This window comes from Micropterus dolomieu, linkage group LG17 (genome assembly GCF_021292245.1).
Source record: "Micropterus dolomieu isolate WLL.071019.BEF.003 ecotype Adirondacks linkage group LG17, ASM2129224v1, whole genome shotgun sequence".
NCBI classification, from domain to species: domain Eukaryota; kingdom Metazoa; phylum Chordata; class Actinopteri; order Centrarchiformes; family Centrarchidae; genus Micropterus; species Micropterus dolomieu.
The window spans coordinates 10,877,782-10,883,804 of NC_060166.1; positions in this window are offsets into that span (position 1 = coordinate 10,877,782).

Below are 6,023 nucleotides of genomic sequence, written 5' to 3' on the forward strand. Positions count from 1 at the left end.
TTTGGGAGGGTAGTATTCTGTAAAAAGTACTGTCAACAAAAGCTACAGATATATTGTATGCATATGTATGAAAATCTATTATATTAAACAAGGTTTTACAGCCAAGGTCTCTGAGACCCCAAACACATCACTTTCTGTAACTGACTTCTGAAACACATAATCAGTTCAAAACAATATTTCTAAGCACTTCTTATTAAATTAGCAAAAGAACCCCAAACTGAACATTAGGGTTAATTTAAATAACAAATTAAGCTTTAATGCTTTTGTCCTCGTTCAGCAATAAATTAAAATGCTAAACATCACCCAATAACAATAATCTTCATTATACACATTGGATCCATTTAAGCAGAGAGCCCAAATAACAATCAAATTGGTTGATTAAGTCTAACTAGCTAATCAATCAAGTGACCAGGATCAATTTAAAGCAAAGCATGTGGTTTCCTGGACCACAACAGGCTTGTCTCGAAAGGTGAGTTCAGAATATTGCTCATGAGTGCCAATTAACAATCTTTAAATAGTCTATAGTCACTCACACAAGCAGTTCTCCTGTTGAGCCACACCGACTTCCATCTCATAGAAAGACGGCGACCAAGGATGCTTTTGAGTCAAGGATTAGACTTAATCTGTGTCTGGGGAACCCAGCTCCCTGTGATCTTTTTAAGCGACAAAGCACTATTCATGTCAATTTAAGATGCAGTCCACTCAAATTAACTCTTGGGCCAAATCAAAAACATAAAAAACGTAACTGAAATCCATCATAGAGGCGGTTCAATACATTCTCTTGTCATTCAGAGTGTCACCTTTAATGATTATCTGCTACAATCCTCACTTTGAAGGTGTTTCGTGGCTTTGAAGCCATCTATTGAGACAAAACTGTAATTGACTTGTTTTGAGTGTTGATAACTAAGCCTATCAATGATTGGATCATCAGTTTGCCGAATGAGTATTTTGCAGGTAGATGAACACTTGAATATTCTGCAATGCAATAGTGTTCAAAAGAAGAAACAGACTTCAAAGATGAACTTGAAATCACAATTCAACACTGCAACCTAGAGGCAGACTTCAGCAACAACATCTGTCTCATTCACAACACAAATACAAGTAATACCTACTTTACCTGTGCAACATTGGTTAGATCAATCAGATACAAGGAGAGACAAATCCATGATTCACTTTGACAAGATAATCTAAATAAATTAAGAAATATTTAAAAGCCCAGTGCAATTGCAGGACAAAAATATGCTATACAAAAATAAAAAATGCAATGCTCATTTTTTCCTATAGTCTTATAAATCAAATGCTTTGGGTTCTATCCCATTTTTTGACCTGAGTACTTTGGTTGCTGTATCTTCCCTCTCTGGGTGTTTATACTACTTACATCTGAACTTAGATAGCCAGCAAAATAGTATGGATCATTAATGGCTATGTTAATTTGTTTCCTTTAATAATAGGGCAATTACCCTGAGCAAACACGCGGTTACAACATTGCATACTGCCGTTTACTGTCTTGCAGTCATGTACTGTGAGATTTACACTGTTTGGTTTATGTGAAAAATGAACGTCAGCAGAGTAATGGGAAAATACAAGGCTGATTAAATAAAGCCTCACTCTCTTTATCTTATCCCTAATGTCCTCTGTGTTTTCTCTGGCACCCCCAGCCTCTGTCGTTTTATTCCAGTTCAACATTATTCAACCTTCAGTGGGACACTTTTTATCTTCAAAGATTTTAAGCACTGACTGTCAATAACTTTATAAATTATGTTTAAAAAATTATTGATGCCTGTAGGGAAACCCATTGTCAGATTAACCTATTTTGAGTATTTAGGTTCAGTCACAGTGTAAAATCCATAAACTAGCTCCAATTATATGTGGCTTCTAATTTTGGGAGCATACTTTGCAAATTCAGGCAGAACCAGGCAACAGTAGTAACCGCATTTACTGTGTCATGGTGGTCATGTCTCAATGGCTTTTCTTTATATTACAAGTGTTGCTGGAGTTATGAAGATGTTGAAGTTGAATATCTTAATAGGCCCCCCAAAAAACAGATATATTCACAAACAGTAATTATCTGGACATGGACATTGTAGTTCTAAATGTGGGGCTTGTATGTAACATAATTTGGATTAGCTGTCCACAACATGTGTCATCTAGTTGTTAACATGTCCGTGTGGAAAAGAATATGTAAGAAAAACATCAAGAGAATCAGTGGCAGAGGAAGTATTCAGATCTTTTATGCGTACTCCAAAGTACTCCATTACAAGTAAACGTCCCCCTTTGAAAATATTGCTTCAGTAAAAGTATCAAAGGGAAAAATTACTCATTGCAAAATGGCCCCTGTGACTGTTAACCTATTATTATATCATTAGATTATTATTAGTCATCTTGTAAGCAGTATTTTACTGATTGGTTGAGGTAGAGCTAGTTGTTAGCTATTTTGTGTAGTGCTGCAAGATTGTTTGGTTTGGTTTGTAAAAATTCTGAAAATAGCAAGAAATGGCATTACAATTACCCAAATCCCAAAGTGACACCTTTACGATGTTTGTTTTGAGAAGCTGGAAACATGAAATGTATTATTTTTAAATGACTTAAATTATTTATATAAACATAAATGGATCCCCCTCTCACCCCTTGTGGTGTGGTATCTGTCATCCTCAAACTGGGGTCCTCTACCAGAGGCCTGGGAGTTTGAGGGTTCTGTGTAGTATCTTAGCTGTTAGAACTAGGACTGCACTCTTCTGGACAGAGACAAAAGTTGTACCTGGAATCTGCTGGTGCCACTCTCCCAGTCTGGGGGTCACAGCGCTCAATGCTCCAAATACCACAGGCACCACAGTTGCTTTTTCAAGACATTTCTATCCATCCATCCATCGCCAACCGCTTATCCTGCGTACAGGGTCGCGGGGGGCTGGAGCCAATCCCAGCTGACATCGGGCGAAAGGCGGGGTACACCCTGGACTTAATCTGTGAAGTAACTAACTAAATGTAGTGGAGTAAGTACCTCCAGTGTGTACTTGAGTATTTGTACTTGGTTACATTACACCAATGAAGAGAACTCAAATACAGAATGGCAGAACATAATACGATTAAAAAATCCAGTTGCAGCACATTTCATTGAAAAAAATGAATCAGTCTCTATTCTTACATACAGAAATTGAAATGCTACCTCTGTCAAATAAAGGTTTCAAGTTAGAGAGGTTTCTCTATAAGATGGAGGTGTTTGATTTTTTAATTAAAATGTTACACTTGAAATCATTTTTGTCCACATTTGTTCTCAAAGAAGATAATTTTCTGAGGAACAATGGGAAATTTAGTTAAAGGATGGATTTGTTAAGGTCAACCTGACAGAGTTTGAAATTAGTAGGGTTATCTGTGAATATCAAGAGATTTAATTATATTGTGTGTTTTTTTTAATAAGGTTGAAACTGTACAAAATTTGGTGTTTTGTATTGAAAAAGTTTGACATTCAGTCTTTTAATTAATTGACGACTTAAAATGAAAGCTTGTATTTGATAAAGAATATTTTGAAAAGTTGGTTTCAAAAAACGACCTCAGACACCATCCTGATGAAGGCATGATAGCCGAAAACATTTTGGGAAGACTCCATAAGAGCAAGCAAGCTGATGTGCTGATGTATCCTCAGCTACCAGGAATACTGATGAACCTGATCTCATGGCCTCTCTGGGCACATGGGATAAGTTAAACAACTCATTCAGGAGTTAATTTAGAGTAGTTTTGTGTTAAGTGATTGTAAGTTAGAAAGCTGGGAGGAGTCCACATGTGAGGTTCGTGCATAGCCTGTACTGTGATCGTGGGAAAAACCACACTTGAACACATATCTTGTTGTTACCTAACCAAAGCTGACTACAAGAGAACGTGAGTAAATCTGCCAAATGCACATGTTGTAAATATTCCAGGAGGTGATCTTCATATCAAATAACAGGAATGAACATCAGAGTTGTTTGTGGTATTGTGGTAGAACCCATTACAGTAATAATGACTCAATGAGTTAATGCAGTGACTAGGCAAGTGCAGTGAAACACCCATTTAGCAATAAATGTCTCATTCCACCATCACCATACAGCTGTAACTTCCTGGATGACCTGCAATTTTCTGATGTTAAACTCAGACAAAACTGAAGTTATTGTACTTGGCTCCCAAATCCCAAGATATAGTTACTCTAGATGGCATTGCCCTGGCACTCCAGTCTCACTGTAAGGAATCTCAGAGTTATCTTTGATTCAGACATGTCCTTTAATTCCCACATTTAAAAAAAACTTCCAGGCAGTATTGCAAAAATCAGGCTCACCTTGTCTCAAAATGATGTGGAAAAAGTAATCCATGCATTTGTTACTTTTAGGCCGGATTATTGCAATTCTTTCTTATCAAGCCATCAGCCAGTGCCTTCAGCTATCAGGCTCCTCTCCTGTGTAATCAGGTCCCAGTTTGGGTTTGGGTGCTAGAAACTATCTCCACATTTAAGAATAGGCTTAAGGCATTCCTCTTTGATAAAGCTTATAGTTAGGGCAACTGAAAACTGAGTCAAAGGGGAAGGGAACAGATAAGGAACTACTTAATACTTTTCATGTGGAAATGGGATGAGTTCAAACTCTTTGTACCCGAATCTATGGAATTTATGATGCTATAGGCCTAGACTGCTAGGAAACTTCCTGAGTCTAGGTTCTGCTCGAGGTTCCTTTCCACCAAGCGCTCACTCATGTTGGGAATTGGGTCACTGCAAATTATATTACAAAGAGTGTGGTCTGCTCTATGAAGCGTGCAATGAGATAACTTTTGTTATGAGCTGGTGCTATATAAATAAATACACTGAGTCGAACTGTCTGACTTGCAGTAACTTTGTAAAATGATCTCGTCCAAAGAATAAGACAGTAGCTAAAAATAGACATTTACTCATTACATTACATTTACTCATTTGGCAGACGCTTTTATCCAAAGTGACTTACATTTGAGAAACAACATACACCCAAACATAGCTTATATAGGACATGTTTAGGTATCTGTTAAATACCATATAAGGGTTTGAGTCTGCAAACTAAGGCACCAATCCATATAAGGGCACAGTTCTATAGGATTTGTGTAGGCATCTGTTAGACACCATATAAGGGTCTGAGTCTCCACATAACCACTGACCTCTGCTCTCCCCTTAAAAGGTCACTAATCCTCTATCCAGCTGCTACAGTGCTATGTTAAACTGTTATGCGTCAAATGCACATATGTTATACACCACGCAAGCATCAACAAAGCATCAAATACAGCACGAGATCTACAACTGACAACACACCAGTAAGAGCAGCACTATCCACCATCATCCCTGTCCCCAAGAAACCAAGGACCACTGGACTAAACGACTACAGACCCGTCGCCCTGACCTCTGTGGTTATGAAGTCCTTTGAACGCCTTGTGCTGTCCCACCTAAAATCCATCTCCTTGACCCCCTGCAGTTCGCCTACAGAGCCAACAGGTCTGTAGATGATGCAGTAAACATGGCCCTTCATTACATCCATCAGCACCTGGACTCCCCGGGAACTTACGCCAGGATCCTGTTTGTGGATTTCAGCTCTGCTTTTAACACCATTATCCCGGCCCTGCTGCAGGACAAGCTCTCCCAGCTGAATGTGCCTGACTCCACCTGCAGGTGGATCACTGACTTCCTGACGGACAGGAAGCAGCACGTGAAGCTGGGAAAACATGTCTCTGATTCCAGGACCATCAGCACCGGATCCCCCTCAAGGCTGTGTTCTTTCCCCACTTCTCTTCTCCCTGTACACCAACAGCTGCACCTCCAGTCACCAGTCTGTCAAGCTCCTGAAGTTTGCGGACGACACCATCCTCATTGGGCTCATCTCAGGTGGGGACGAGTCCGCCTACAGGTGGGAGATCGACCATCTGGTGACCTGGTGCAGCCAGAACAGTCTGGAGCTCAACACTCTGAAGACAGTGGAGATGGTCGTGGACTTCAGGAAGAGCACAGCCCCACCCTCCCCCATCATCCTGTGTGACTCCTC